We start from the raw sequence: 16,664 nt of genomic DNA on the forward strand, positions 1-16,664 counted from the left end.
GCCAGTAACACCAGTCCGACGGAAACAAATATTTTCCTCTTAATTCGAATCTGAAAGCGACTTACATAATTTACTCTACTAATTAAAAACTCTAGTGGTAATCACGTCAGATGCACGATGTGCTCTAGCGGAAGCCTGTATCGAAATAATGTGGATGTGAAGCTCTTCTTCTCATCATTGATACGCTATGATCAGTAAATCAGAAATTATTACCATTAGGAGTATTTTGTAACCACGATATCGTCGTATAAACGTTAAAATATTCTGGGACATTATACACAGCAGGTTTTTACTTCTTGTTCTGTCTGTATGACAAATATCAGAGTAAGTCAGTTATGTTGGATAGTATAGGAATAGTCGCAGGGTTCTACTTCTCCCCTGCTGCTTCTAATACACGTAAAACGTCTTCCGCTTTCATTGTCAGAAAATAAAACTTTTGTTCTCCTTTCACATGATACAAGTATAAGAAAGAAATGTCGTATCAGTCTTCTTACTTAAAAGGCAGCAAACTAAATATTCGAAACCATCAACAGATGGTTGAAGGCAAAAGGATTACAGTTAAATTTTCACAGGACTCGGTACATAAAATTACATACATCTCATGCAATTCAACAAGCTATAAAAATTGTGTACTCAAACAATGAAATGTGAAAAGTGTTAAGCTGTCGAAACTACAGATGGAGTACAACCCTACTTATAAAAAGCACACCGTAAAATTAATGAAGCACTCTGATTTAGTTACATTTGCAGCAATAATTATTATTGGTATAGGTGATTTAAAGATGGAAAAAATGTTTATTATGATTCTCTATATTTCAGTTCGCTAATGGGTTACGATATCATTTTGAAAGGAAATTCAAATTATATGGACAGTAGGCCTATTTTCAGAACACAAAAGCGTGTTTTAAGAACTATGTCTTGTGTTAAATCTAAAGTATCCTGCAGAGGTATCTTCATCACACGTAGTATTAATTGTCTTGTTGATAATGTAGTGTAGTTTAAGACTGAATTACTAAACTCCCTATCGTGCATTTCCTCCTGTGGTCTTCAGTACAAAGACAGGCTTGATACACCTCTCTATGCTACTGTATTCTATGCAAGACTCTTCATCTCCGAATAGCTACCGCAACCTGTATCCAATTGAACCTCCTTGCTCTATTCATCTCTTTGTCTCCCGCCACACTTACCTCTAACACTAAATTTATGATCCCTTGATGTCTCAGAGGGCGTCCTATCAGTCGATCTCTTCTTTCAGTCAAATTGTGTCACAAATTTCTCCTCACTTCTAGTCAGTACCTCCTCATTCGTTACATAAACTGCCAATCTAATCTTCAGCATTCTTCTGTAGCATCACATATCAGAAGTTTCTGTTATCTTCTGTCTGAAATGCTTTTCATCCACATTTCACTTCCGTACAAGCCTATGCTCCAGACAAATGCCATCAGAAAAGATTTCCTAAGACTTACAGCTTGTACCAGACGGCAGTTACAAGAGTCGAGGGGCATGAAAGGGAAGCACGTAACACATTTCTCTTTCTCATAAATGCTTTTCTTGCCATTACCAATCTACATGTTATCTTCTTTCTACTTCGGTCATCATCAGTTATTTTACTGTCCAAATAACAAACTTCATCAACTACCTTTAGTGCCTCATTTCCTAATTTAATTCCCTCAACATCACGTGATTCAATCCTACGCTCCATCACCCTTGTTTTACTATTGTTGATGTTCATGTTATAATTTATTTGCAAGAGACTTTCCGTTCTACATCTATATCTACATCTACATACATAGATACTCCGCAAGTCACAGTACGGTGGCTAGGCGCGCAGTCCGGAACCGCGCGACTGCTACGGTCCCAGGTTCGAATCCTGCCTCGGGCATGGATGTGTGTGATGTCCTTAGGTTAGTTAGGTTTAAGTAGTTCTAAGTTCTAGGGGACTGATAACCACAGATGTTAAGTCCCGTAGTGCTCAGAGCCACACTACGGTGGGTGGCGGAGAGGAATCTGTACCACAATTAGACATTCCCTTTCCTGTTCCAATCGCTAATATAGCGATATCTGTCAGATGAAACCTTATGCGTCCTAATTTCTCGTATCTTATCTTTGTGGTCCTTACGAGCTATGTAGATTGGCAGCAGTAAAATCGTTAGACAGTCAGCTTCAAATGCCAGTTCTCTAAATTTTCTCAATAGTGTTTCTCGGAAAGAGCGTCGCCTTCCCTCCAGAGATTCCCATTTTAGTTCCCGTAGCACTTACATGTTGTTCAAACCTACTGGTAACAAATCTAGCAGCCTGCATCTGAATTGCTTCGAAGTCTTCCTTCAATCCGACCTGATATGGATCCCAAACACTCGAACAGTACTCAAGAACAGGTCGCACCAGCGTGCTCCTTTACTGGTTAACTACACTTTCCTAAAATTCTTCCAATAAACCGAAGTCGACCATTCGCCTTCCCTACCACAGTTCTCACATGCTCGTTCCATCTCGTATTGATTCGCAACGTTAGGCCCAGATATTTAAACGACTTGACTGTGTCAAGCATGACACTAGTAATACTATATCCGAACATTACAGTTTGTTCCTCCTACTTATCCACATTAACTTACATTTTTCCACATTCAGGGCCAGCTGCCATTCATCACATCAGTTGGAAAATTTGTCTAAGTCGTCTTGTCAGTCACTCAGCTTCGACACCTTACCGTACACAAAACCGCAGATTGTTGCACACCCTGTCCGCGATATCATTTATGTATACAGGGTGTTACAAGAAGGTAGGGCCAAACTTTCAGGAAACATTCCTCACACACAAATAAATAAAAGATGTTATGTGGACATGTGTCCGGAAACGCTTAATTTCCATGTTAGAGCTCATTTTAGTTTCGTCAGTATGCACTGTACTTCATCGATTCACCGCCAGTTGGACCAATTGAAAGAAGGTAACGTTGACTTCGGTGCTTGTGTTGACATGCGACTCATTGTTCTACAGTACTAGCATCAAGCACATCAGTACGTAGCATCAACAGGTTAGTGTTCATCACGAACGTGGTTTTGCAGTCAGTGCTGTGTTTACAAATGCAGAGTTGGCAGATGCCCATTTGGTGTATGGATTAGCACGGGGCAATAGCCGTGGCGCGGTACGTTTGTATCGAGACAGATTTCCAGAACGAAGGTGTCCCGAAAGGAAGACGTTCGAAGCAATTGATCGGCGTCTTAGGGAGCATGGAACATTCCAGCCTATGACTCGCGACTGGGGAAGACCTAGAACGACGAGGACACCTGCAATGGACGAGGCAATTCTTCGTGCACTTGACGATAACCCTAATGCCAGCGTCAGAGAAGTTGCTGCTGTACAAGGTAACGTTGACCACGTCACTGTATGGAGAGTGCTACGGGAGAACCAGTTGTTTCCGTACCATGTACACCGTGTGCAGGCACTATCAGCAGCTGATTGGCCTCCACGGGTACACTTCTGCGAATGGTTCATCCAACAATGTGTCAATCCTGGTACGTTCTGTTGCTGTGTGTTTCCATTCCATGATTAATGTGATTTGAAGAGAAGTAATAAAATGAGCTCAAACATGGAAAGTAAGCGTTTCCGGACACATGTCCACATAACATATTTTCTTTCTTTGTGTGTGAGGAATGTTTCCTGAAAGTTTGGCCCTACCTTTTTGTAACACCCTGTATACAGAGAACAACAGCGGTACTGTCACACTTCGCTGGGACGCTCCTGACGACCAGCTTGTCTCCGATGGACACTCGCCGTCGAGGCCAACATACTAGTTCCATTATTTAAGAAGTCTTAGAGCGACTCAGATATCTGTGAACTTATTCCAAGCGCTCGTACCTTCGTTAACAGCCTGCAATGGAGTACCGTGTCAAATGCTTTCCGGAAATCTAGAAATATAGAATCTGATTGTTGTCCTTTATCCATAGTTCGCAGTGTATTATGTAAGAAACGGGCAAGCTGAGTTTCGCACGAGCGATAGTTTCTAAAATGATGCTGATTGGTGCACATAAGAGTCTCAGTATCAAGAAAGTTTATTATATTCGAACTGAAAATATGTTCAAGGATTCTGCAGCAAACAGAAGTTACGGATATTTGTTTGTAATTTCGCGGGTCCATTATTTTACCTTTCTTATATACTGGAGTCACCTGCGCTGTTTTCCAGTCGCTTGGGACTTTGTGCTGGGCGAGAGATACATGATAAATGCAAGCTAGATAAGGGGCCAATGCCGTAGAGTGTGAAATCGAATTGGAATTCCATTCGGACCTGGCGACTTATTTGTATTCAAATCTTTCAGTTGCTTCTTTACGCTAGGTACGCTTTTTACTATGTCGTCCATAGGTGAGTCTAGCTCTAAACGTAGAAAAATGTAAGTTAATGCGGATGAGTATGAAACACAAATCCATAACATTTGGGTACACCAATAGTAGTATCCTGCTTGACACAGACAGGTCGTTTAAATATCTAGGAGTAACGTTGCAAATCGATATGGTATGGAAAGATCAGATGAGGATTGTTGTAGGGAAGGCGAATGGTCGACCTCTGGTTATTGGTAGAACTTTGGGAAATGAAATCGAACGAGCATTTGAGGATTGTGGTAAGGTGAATAGTCGACATCTGGTTATTGGCAGAATTTTGGGACAGTGCAGTTCACCTTTAAAAGGTGTTACATATAGGACATTAGTGCGACCTATTCTTGACTACTACTCAAGTGTTTGGGATCCATACCAGGTTGGATTAAAGGAAATCGCTGAAGCAATTCAGGGACGGGCTGCTATATTTGTTACCGGTAGGTTCGAACAACACGTAAGCGTTACGGAGATGCTTCGGGAACTGAAATCGGAATCCTTGAAGGGAAGGCGACGTTCTTTTAGATGAAGACTATCGAGAAAATTTAGAGAACCGGCATTTGAAGCTGACTGCAGAACGATTCTACTACCGCCAACATACATATCACATAGGACCACGAAGAAAGGATACGAGAAATTAGGGCTCAAATGGAAACTTAAAGATAGTCGTTTTTCCTTCGCTATAAGAGGGAGTGTAACAGGAGAAGAAATGACAGTAGTGTACAGGATACCCTTCGCCAAGCACCGTACGGTGGCTTGCGGATCATGGATGTAGATGTACAAACTTTTGTTCGAGGGAAATGATAATTAATTGAGTGGATATCCCTTTGAAGGTGACCGCCATTCCCCTGGGTTACCAATAAGTATTCCATACGTCAAATATTGTACTCTTTACACACACATGTGATCTATCTCATACAAAGTAATCATTCCTTCTGTCTCTCTCTCTCTCTCTCTCTCTCTCTCTCTCTCTCTCTCTCTCTCTCTCACACACACACACACACACACACACACACACTGCTGGGTGAGGGCAATGTTGGTTAACAGACTTGTTACTATTGAGAAGGGTCAATGATGATTAGTTTAGATGGTAACGTACTCTTGGGTGGGAAACAGTTTACAGTGCGACGGTCCACAATGGTGAGGACGTCTCTGACAATGACAAACCACTGCAGCACGTTTTCCTGGCTTTATAAAACGCCGCAATGCGGAGTTAGCAAACGAGATGTGATTAGTAAGCAATAGTCAGCAAGTTTCCTATCTTGTTGCTGTTTACCACATTTGCACAGAACACGAGCTCCAAGGCCTGAGATATCGCCCTAGGAAACTGAAACTCTGCTGATGTGTATGCTGAATCTTTCGCGCAACGGCGATGGGAACAGACAAGCGGATCTCTGCCCCGCAATTTTTGCACTAAAATTTTGTCTATTGTTTATGGCACATAATAATGATACAAGATGGTCATAGTTCTTCTGCAGAAGTGAATACGATCCCACACCATCTCTTTCCATAACACAGCGTGTGCTGTTCGATATGCAAAATCCCATGCAATAGTTACCTCAACGTATTACTTTTTATGGACATCTCTCGGGCGATGGAATGTCCTCATACACGACTTCCCATTCTACAAATAAATCTTCTACTTTATTTTTGACAGCTGTTATAAACTTCAGGCAACAATCGAAGCTCCTCTTTAATAGATACTGTTTCGTTAGCATGCGAATTATTGCCAATAACTTTTCATTTGTTCATGTTATACTAACATTACAAAATTCCAATGCACGTGCACAGGGTCTGATTTAGCATGAATTCCTGGAGGGGGATGGGACAATCCGCCCCAGACGTTTCGTACCATTACTAATGTTCTGACCCTGTCCGAACACGCCTGGTGGTAAAACTCGAGCTTTCTTTTCGCACGACAAAAGAATGTGCAAGCTCTGATTCACAAGAAATTTCTGGTGGAGTCCCCTACAATTTTTTTAGACTTCAGATTATGAGTAAGCCTCGCCTTGTGGAATCCCTGGAATTTGTAAATAATACAAATCAATTTTGATGTTTTAAAACTGGTTTGATCCCGTTCGCCACGATTATTTTTAAAATTTAACGCAGAGAGGCACCTCTGATTGAGGCTGAAGACTGTAGTCAGCTTATAAGCAACATCTGAGTGCAATAAGCCCACAAAAACTGTGGCACAGAGATGTGAAAGTCGCTTCCTTTTGCTTGAGAGAAAGATAAAGCAAGAAGTGGACTTGAGATTCCAAGAATGTACATGCAAAGGCACTGATTCAGCAGGATATTTGTAAAAAACTTCTGAGATACGGAATCCCCCTCTTCACAATTTACCTGCAGGAAGGTGCTTGGAAACTCATGGGAACATGCTGAGTAGGTGTTTCTCATGACATGAGAAATTTTCGGGGAACCCCGTCTCCACAATATGCAGAGCGGCATAGGTTACAAAAGCAGTGCTTCCAACTTGCAGAAGTCATTGATTTTACATCACTGAAGCTCTCAACAGCATGACCAGATGGGAGTGAAAGAGCAGAATAAGAAATTACACAACAAATTTTAGTCTTCCTGAAACCGTTCTCATTGTGTAGTCTGTCATTTGTTATACACGTTTTGTATCTATGAATGCAACTCAGACATGTTTTTCTCATTCGGTCAGCAATAATCTTTGGAGACTCTGATGTCTAGAACCCTCCTCTTCCTGATCGAGCAGCTGTAAAATCTGCAAAGAGCAGCAGTAACACCGGAAAATCTGCAGAAGAAAAGCACCTCGCTAGGCTGAACTTTGTTAACTAACCAAATAATATTACTAAAATGTGGGAACTGGCAGTGAAGCACAATAAGTTAGATGATCTTGAACGGATCGCTGTTGGGCCAGCATTTACTAGCCGAATAGGTACTGGCGCTATAGATAATAAGCTAGCGTTTAAGGAGCCTAGACATTTCTTGGATGCCTGTTTCCAAATTTTCGAGAACCGAGTTTATCTAATTGACGAACCTCTTAAAATCAGGTGTTCGCTAGTCTGCAACTTTCTCTTGCCCATGTTAGGCCAGGAGAAACAGATGTACCAAAACATACAGAGTAAATCTCTACTGCTGTCTTATAACATCAGTAAATAGTCTCCAACCAATATCGCAGACCGATTAAAAAAAATACTGAAAATTTTGCAAGTTTGGGATTCCATCTGGGATTTGAAGGAAATAGTTCAGTTTAAAGTTAACGTTAATGAAAATAAGGCATGTTATGCAGGAGCACACAGGAAACTGCATAGGGTAGTAGCAAATAAAACCGCGGCAATAAACGTTAAGTCAAAGGATAATGTCAGCTTTAATTCTAGCCATACTGTATCTGGTTAACTATCATGCAGAACATGTGTCTAAATATATTCTATATGCGAACAGATTTAACATCGCCAACATACCGTTCCCCGCATATCTCAAAAAGTATAGTAATTCGAAAAACAAAATAAAGACATCTCTGCAATCGTCTATGGCATACACAATTCTGATTATGACGGGGTGACTGTAGAACACAACACAGATGATAAAGAATTTAAAGTTGTACCACTGTATATCACAAAACACTGTCGCGAGAGACAAGTAAATCTACTGATGCTGCAAGTGAATAATACAGATATATGCCGTTTCTATTGCATATAAAATTGTCAAGACTAGGTCACAGTAGTATTACTGCATCCTATGAGTCCATCTTCGTATGTGAACACTGCCTGTGTTATTTTCATTCCTAGCAAAGATTAGATGTACATTTAGTCGACTGTACGCAATTTAAAGTGGTCACCAGTACATTGGCTACTGGCAAATACAACCCTGTAAAAATTAAAAAGTTCATCAAAAAACTGAAACTGCTATTTGTACGCAATTTATGCTGATACGAAACGCGTACTGCATCCAGTTGCTGGCGCACTAATAGTACTCACTCTAGTAGAAACTCTGATGAGGTTTATTTGTATAAAGCATTCCGTATTGCCTACTAAATACACTACAACTATGAACAGAAATAGTCTAAGTTTAAATTGTACAGAGGCAAGGATTGCTTGCAATGCTTCAGTGAACAGCTCTATGCAATTGCTGAGACTTTGAACGCCTTTTTATTACAAAATAAAAATATGGTATTAAGCTCTGAGGAAGAGTCAGCGTTTCACTCGGCAGTGGTTTGCCATATTTGCAGGAAACTGTTTGAGGAAGGTGATGGTAAACACAGAGATCGCAGCTATTTCATCGGTGCGAACCAACGTACAGCACATTCCAGTTGCAATGTGAACTATGGGCCTCACTGTACCGTGGCCATCGTATTCCACAATCTGAGCATGAGCATTTGTGAACAAATGGAAACAGATGGTAATGAAGAAATTAAATTAAATTCTGGCCATAGATAGATCAAGGAAAAAAATAAATTATTCACAAAGAATATTCCAATAATGCACCAAGAGAAGAGATGAAACATAAATTTACAATGTATCTATTCACTAAAAAGTGTGTATCTTAGGCCAACTCAAGACAATGAAAACATATTTTCACAACGACAGAGAGATTAATCTTATTAATCAGAAGGAAATTTTTCCATAAGAATATGTGAGCAACGAATCGTTTCCTGCTGGAAGATTGTCCATCTCAATCGAGAAGTTTAAAAGTTTTTGAACATTCAAAACAGTAACGAAGACTTTACCAAAGAGCTTGCAGTTCACGGAATAAATTCAAGTGTAAAACACATGGTGAATATCTAGATTAATAACTGAAACTTGACGTGCTACTGCTTGTTGACATGTATTAAAATGTTCACGGTCTTTGCCTTAAAACATATGAATTCGATTCTGGACATTATATTAACTTTGCCTGGCTTGTAATGGGGTTCTCTGGTGAAAAGTCCTAAAGCAGAATTGCTGCTTATTATTGATATATAGAAGAGCTCCAATTTGTAGAATGAGGCATCAGACAGCGAATTATTCGTTGTTCTTGCAGACATACAGTCCCCAACAAAAAACTTATGCCCGATTAGCATGACAAAATCGACGAATGTTACATAGTTGATCTAGATGCGAATATCCTATATAGATGGGTGATGTTGATACATCTTGCGGTGCCCAGTTTTGAATTGCTACCTCCAAAAACTGTCAAAAGCTTTGTGATGGAAAACATAAACTTGCCTTGTCTGCACTGGATGGCAAAGGTTGATACTGATAAAGTAAATGCGGTAGTATGGGGTTACTACAGTATGGAAAATGATGATGACTGGTTTTATTGAAAATAATTGAAAAATGTAATACATGTAATGTGATTATTTTAAATACCTATAAAAATATAGATAATACAGGGTGATTCAAAAAGAATACCACAACTTTAGGAATTTAAAACTCTGCAACGACAAAAGGCAGAGCTAAGCACTATCTGTCGGCGAATTAAGGGAGCTATAAAGTTTCATTTAGTTGTACATTTGTTCGCTTGAGGCGCTGTTGACTAGGCGTCAGCGTCAGTTGATGCTAAGATGGTCCCTTTTTCTTCGAAGGTGCTACTGTAACTGGACTACAGTATCTGGAGATGTTATAGAATTGGCTGTTCCCTCAGCTCGAACAAGAAGCACAACAATTCATATTTCAGCAGGATGGAACACCACCACATTGGCACTTATCTGTCCGTAACTACCTGAACGTCAACTACCCGAGGCGATGGATCGGCCGCCAGGCAGCCCGTGACAGAGCGCTTCATCACTGGCCTCCAAGAAGCCCTGATCTTACCCCCTGCGATTTTTTCTTATGCGGGTATGTTAAGGATATGGTGTTTCGGCCACCTCTCCCAGCCACCATTGATGATTTCAAACGAGAAATAACAGCAGCTATCCAAACTGTTACGCCTGATATGCTACAGAGAGTGTGGAACGAGTTGGAGTATCGGGTTGATATTGCTCGAGTGTCTGGAGGGGGCCATATTGAACATCTCTGAACTTGTTTTTGAGTGAAAAAAACCTTTTTAAATACTCTTTGCAATGATGTATAACAGGAGGTTATATTATGTTTCTTTCATTAAATACACCTTTTTAAAGTTGTGGTATTCTTTTTGAATCACCCTGTATAACTAAACTTATGAATTATGTATAACGTTGTATGAAAGAGTTATAATAATTTTCGTTTTTAATTTTTTTTAATATTCCTTTTCTGCTTCCCATTTCCATTGTCTGCTACATGCAGCATCACATTGGACAGTCTCTCCCTTTTAACAGAGCTGGCATGAGCTGTGTGTGTTTCTTATGAGGATAGCTGAGACGACCAGAGGTAACTCCCCACACTGCAGTGAGCTCACTGTCTCGCAGTAAGTGAGCCTACACTGACGTCAACAGCGTTTTTATTCTATGCATGTGTATGTCTGTTACGGACAGAAGAGTTCGAGTGAACAGCTGTTTATATGTTTTCTGTACATGGTGAAAAAGGTTGAAGTATTTTTTGTTTTTAAATTTTTTGAGACGCCATTTAATGATGAGGCACAGGAGTAAATACTTGAAATATTTTGTGGACACATCTATGTGAGATGAGATTTAGTGACAGGGCAGAGAGATAGTAAATATGAAATTTAAATAATGTGACAGCAGAAAGGGCAATTTTCTTACAACATTACTGGAAAATTTATTACAGTTTCAGGAAAAGTGTTACAATTTCTAGGAAATTTGTTAAAATTTTGGGGAAATTTGTCACAATTCTTGGCGGGACAATCTGTTGCAATTTAGCGGATTATAATTCTCCACTGACCATCATTCTCTCTATTGAGCATGATTCTTTCCATTCTTGAACATCATTCTCAGTTGACCACCATTCTCTCCATTGACCATAATTATCCATTGACGATTATTCTACATTGACCATTTAGCCATTTTAATTCACCATGTACCATTCACCATTTACTGTTCACCATTTGCCATTTCTTATTTGTCATTTATCATTCATCATTTACTATTCGCTGTTTACCATTTGCCAATTACTGCTTACCAATGTGAGCATTGGTTCAAATTGAGACATTTGCTTGTAATCAGTTCATTTGTTGACTGAGTACTGTCGTTGCCCACATGTCTCTAAATTCAGATGCGTCAAATAGTAGTCTTAAGGGTTGGTCTCCGAGTTACTATTGCAAAACTACTAATTTATTAATGTATTTTTCTTTCTTCCAGATGTTCTGCATCTGGAAGATAACCTCATTATCGATTTACGGAACGAAAAGTATATCTATGTACTATTAATGGACGGAAAAGACGATGCTGTATCGGGTATGTTTCTTCATGTAGAATGTTCAGGGCTCCGTTACAATTCCCCTACAGAAAATCGTGTGTACAAGATAGAATAAAGTGTACAAGTAGTGTGTACTGTTCCTTCTGACAGATTATGTACGAAACTATTTTTATTCGCATCTGAGGAACATTTATGTACACTTCTGAAAGAGACTCATCATTGAAGAAGATGTTCTGTTTGTTAAGATGTTTGTGATCCATCCAAATGGTTGTATATACTTTATCGGATGGCGGACGGTGAAGTATAGAATGATTTTCGAAAGTCTGTAGCTTGGACGACTTTGTCTATGTACAGAGGAAGTTTCAATGAGTGACGGGTTCGAGATGATGTTTCGATTTCTATGTGAATGTCGGCATGACATAAATCAGAAAATTTAGCAGCATTTTGTGACACGTATGTTATTGATATTATTTCAGTCTATAGCGGATTGTATTACATACAATGAATATCAGAAATACAAGACCGGAGATGTTTCGTTCGGCTAAAACAATGTACAGCCAATTACACTTCACTCTCTCAAAATTCTAAATATTAAGAAAAACAAATAATCAAAGTAAAACCTTCGTAACAAAATAATAATCTGAGACATAATTTCTAATCTACGCAAAGAAAGTAAATGAAAAGGAACATACCAATTCCCGCCACCAGCGCGCTAATTACGTGAGTCTCCTGAAAAAGAAAATTTTGGTTACATTAGTGTCCTGCAAGGGAATTCAGGTCTGAGCAACCTGCTTCTAGCGTTAGTCCGATGTGGCTATATCTGTTGTTACTAGGAACTAGAACCACTACCATCAGTAAGTTAAATTAAATCGGTGATAACAACGCATAGATAATGCAGCAAATTCAGTGTCAATCTTGCATCAGGCACTCTATTTTCTTCGTATTTACCAGCTACAAAGACCTACTGTAACATGCTAAACATGTTACATTTTTATCTATTGGCTTGCAGTATGGCTAACATTCAGATGCCATCAGCAGCGACATGGATAAAATCACGACAACATGGCTGACACAAGCAAAGTTCCAGAAACTCACTTCACCCATACTTTCGCTTTCATTTTCTTTAACATTTAATTGATTGTCGTATATGCTCAGAGAATGTTAAATGGACAACCCTGCCCCTGAAGAAATATTCACTAGACGTCTGTCATCTGCCATGCTATTCTCTTTCCCACAGCTCTAGTTTTTATCTATTGCTATTATTAGTATTGTTATTCCAAAACCATTAGAAGCTATGTAAGCTCTTTGCTTCTGACTAACCAATATTTTTCCAAGCTTTTCCAAACATATACTGTTTCCTCTAATATGGAATACTGAAAATGTTTAGTTCCTTTACCCTATCGCCTAAAAATCTCATCCTCGGCAGTAGTTGTGGGCTTCTTTCTTCTGGGGATTCCTCGAACAAAATCTTTATGATTCAGTCTTCTTTTGGTATCATTTCATGAGCAATATGCTTCATTCCTTTAACTTTTATGTTTGGTACGGCGTCAGGGTCTTAAATAGGTTATACGTTCATTTTGGGATTTGTTATTCTCTTTCCTCTCAAAGAGTCTGAGGGCTTCATATCTTTTTGTCAGGGTCCTGGTACGACATGCTTATAATAGAACTGGTTATATAAGTGAATTATTGAGGCACATTTTCGTTTTCATAGACGTACTTTAATACTTGACAGAACATACTATGTTCTGTTTGTCTTTTGAATTTCAGTTTTAACATCATGTTTTCATTATTTAATGCAGTGAAGGTTGTTCTCAGGTGCTTAAGTTCGTTTATGTGTAAAACCTCTTCAGTTTGCACTTTCCGGTTATCATTATCTTTGGGCGAATAGGTGAGCGCTCCGTCCTTAAACTACATTCCATGTATACTCACGTCAGTAGAACGCGAACAGCTGAGCAGCTTCGCCGTTTCTGAGATGCTCGTTCACAGATGCCAGGCCATAACTATACGTCCTTTGTCAAAGTCACTTGTGTCAGAATATTTTCCCCATTTTGGAGCCATATCGTCACTACAATGATTCGCTATCCATGTCTACTTCGTTTATACTCTTTCCTTGCCGCGTCACGTGCCCGCAGTGCCACCTGGCGGCATTCAATCTAGTGGTGGGGAAGTGAATATAGTGTTTTTGGTCAGCAGTATAGGCTCAAACGTATGAAAAGTAGGTGACAGACTTCGGCTCTTTGGTAGGGTATTTGGTAAGTTCAACAAACCTACAAAGGTGATATCTTACAAAACTCCCGAGCGAAACATCCTAGAGTATTACGCAAGTGTACGGAACCCCTAACAAATAGGACTAAAAAGAAATACTGAATATACACAAGGGGTGTTTAGTAAGTTATCCAACACTTTTTTTCTGAAAGCAGGTTCGTTTTACTCAGGATTCCAAGGCTACATTTTGCGCGAACTTGTTGAGATGGCGACGAATGCCTCTCCAAACGACTGACGTGCATTTTTTTTTTTTACTGCCAGTTCTCCACAAACATTCTGAAAGCGCCTATGAATATCTACAGCTCCCTGTTTTTCCGCCAAAAGAAACACAACGACCTCTCTGCTTGGAACGCACCATTACAGGAGCCATTTTTAAGACAGCATTAAGCGCCGCCACCTATCCGAACTTCATGAAAATATAGGGGCTGAAGCGGAAAGGTTCGACGATGTCCCACAACAAATTCTGCATTTTTTCAACCTAAATTGGCAAAGGAGAAAAAAAGTGTTGCATTAATTATTGAAGATCCCGTGTACAAAGGAAGGAAAGAACGAAGGAAGTTACGAATACGAGTTCAGTGTCTTAACCACTCTTACCTTGCTTGGTCGGTAGGGAAGACAAGTCAAACTTGGTGTGACTGACCAATATACAGGCTATAACAAAGAGGAAGAACCCTCAGTAATCACCTACGAAATTAGTGGCGAATATCTGGAGCATTGTTTAAATGTCTAGGGATAACGGTGAGAAATTGTATGAATTAGGACGAACAACTAAAATTTGTAGTAGGGAACGTCAATTCTATACTTAAATATGATGTAAGGATAATGCGAAATTGCGTACAATACGTCAGTGCGACCGGTTATGGAGTGTTTCTCCAGATTTTGAGATCCGTATCAAGTTGACAAGTTAACAGGCATCGACACAATTCAGAGATGCGCTGATATCATCGTCCCAGTCCGTACTAAAGTGTAACAGTGGAGCTCGGGGAACGTCTCTTTGAAAGAAATGCCACGTTAATCGTGCGAACTCCTGTTGGGAAAGTTTAGACAACCGGTACTTGAGGAAGACGAAGTTAAGATGGTTCAAATGGCTCTAAGCACTATGGGACTTAACATCTGAGGTCATCAGTCCCCTAGACTTAGAACTACTTAAGCCTAACTAACCTAAGGACATCACACACATCCGTGCCCGAGGCAGGATTCGAACCTGTGACCGTAGAAGCAGCGCGGTCCAGGGCGGCTGAAGCGCCTAGAACCCCTCGGCCACATCGGCCGGCCAGGTTAAGAGATTATAACGCATACAGTGTTATATAGACAGTCATTTTTGACTCGATCAGTATGCGAATGGAATAGGAACGAGGGTAATGCACGGTGCAGTAATACTGTGACCACCGCCTACTGTCGCCTATGGTGTACCACGGTTCATAGATGGCAGGGGTGAACGACAGCTACGGAGATGTGTAAGTGCAAACAGACGTGCAACTGTTGAGTAACTGACCGCGCAGATGAACCAAGGGGCTGCCAACAGTGTCTCCTCAACGACCGCTCAACGAATATTGCTGCAATGGGCCTCCGCAGCGGGCGCCTGATTCTGCTGACTGCTATACATCGGCTACGAATGCTGGAATTTCCACGTCAGTATCGCAACCGGACGTCAACTGAGTGGTGACAGGTGGATTTTCCGGATGAATCACGTTTTATGCTCCATTGGACAGTTTGTCGTTGGAGTGCACGGCGTGAAACACCCTGGAACAACATTACGCTGCGGGAAATGTTTTCGTGGCATTCACTGGGTAACCTCGTCATTCTAGAAGGCACAATTGAACAATACAATATTAATCTATCCTTGGGGACCATGTCCACGTATACATACAGTTTGCTTTTCCTCGGCACGATGGTATCTACCAGCAGGACAATGCAGCGTGTCACAGCTCGCAGCGTATGTGCGTGTCTCGAAGATCACCAGGATGAGTTTGCAATACTCAGCTGGCCACAAAATTCTCCGGATTTAAACCCAATCGAGAATCTGCCAGTCCACCTCGATCGGGCTGTTCGTGCTGGGGATCCTCAACCGAAAAACCCAGCGCATCTGGGCACGGCACTGGAGTTGGCATGTCTCCACAATCCTGTCGGTACCTTCCAGAACGACAGTGACTCTCTTCCTGCACGTCTCGCTGCGATGTGCACAGGGGGTCACATTAATGTGACTGGACAGTGTATCTTTGAGTGACTGTGCTGTGATGTAAGTTTTCATTAGGATTAAGAGTAATATTTAAGGACATTTTATTCTTTATACATAATTTAGCATCCGGTGAAGCTTAGGTATTTCAAAATTTCTTTTTGTGGATTGTGTATTTCAAAACATACTTCAAAATTCTTATTGGTTGTAAGCGTCTTTAGAGCTCAACTTTCACTTTCCAGAGATCAGTAAATTAACACAACTGCGTTTTATTTGACTTGACAACTATACACGCTACGTACTACACAGTGCAACATCTTTCCGAAACCCCCTAACTGCCTCCATTTGGGATGCAGAAGTTTGAAATATGGCTCAAAGGTCCCTACAACCTTTCTCTGTTGCGATGTAAAAGCGTGGTATCTACGACGCCAACCTCGGCCTCGGCGACACATCAGATAGTAAAATGTTGAGACATGCGAATAAACGGCAAGAGCTAAGAGCTCCATGTGAGTTGAAGGTAAGTTAGTGATGACGCATCGACACTAAATTTCACTACAATTCTACCCAACGCCACTATTGACGTGCCACTCGATGGGAAGGTTGTCACACCTCCTCTTACAAACAT

At 40.5% G+C, this 16,664-nt stretch overlaps 1 long non-coding RNA gene across 1 annotated transcript in view; it reads right to left on the minus strand.

The window, feature by feature from the left end:
• LOC126248975 (uncharacterized) overlaps positions 1-16,664 on the minus strand; it is a 927,591-nt gene that overhangs the window by 514,075 nt on the left and 396,852 nt on the right. The window contains exon 3 of the long non-coding RNA XR_007545573.1: positions 12,291-12,327. This is a non-coding gene — a long non-coding RNA (uncharacterized LOC126248975). The remainder of the gene's footprint in view (positions 1-12,290; positions 12,328-16,664) is intronic.

Source organism: Schistocerca nitens, chromosome 3 (genome assembly GCF_023898315.1).
Source record: "Schistocerca nitens isolate TAMUIC-IGC-003100 chromosome 3, iqSchNite1.1, whole genome shotgun sequence".
Taxonomy (NCBI): domain Eukaryota; kingdom Metazoa; phylum Arthropoda; class Insecta; order Orthoptera; family Acrididae; genus Schistocerca; species Schistocerca nitens.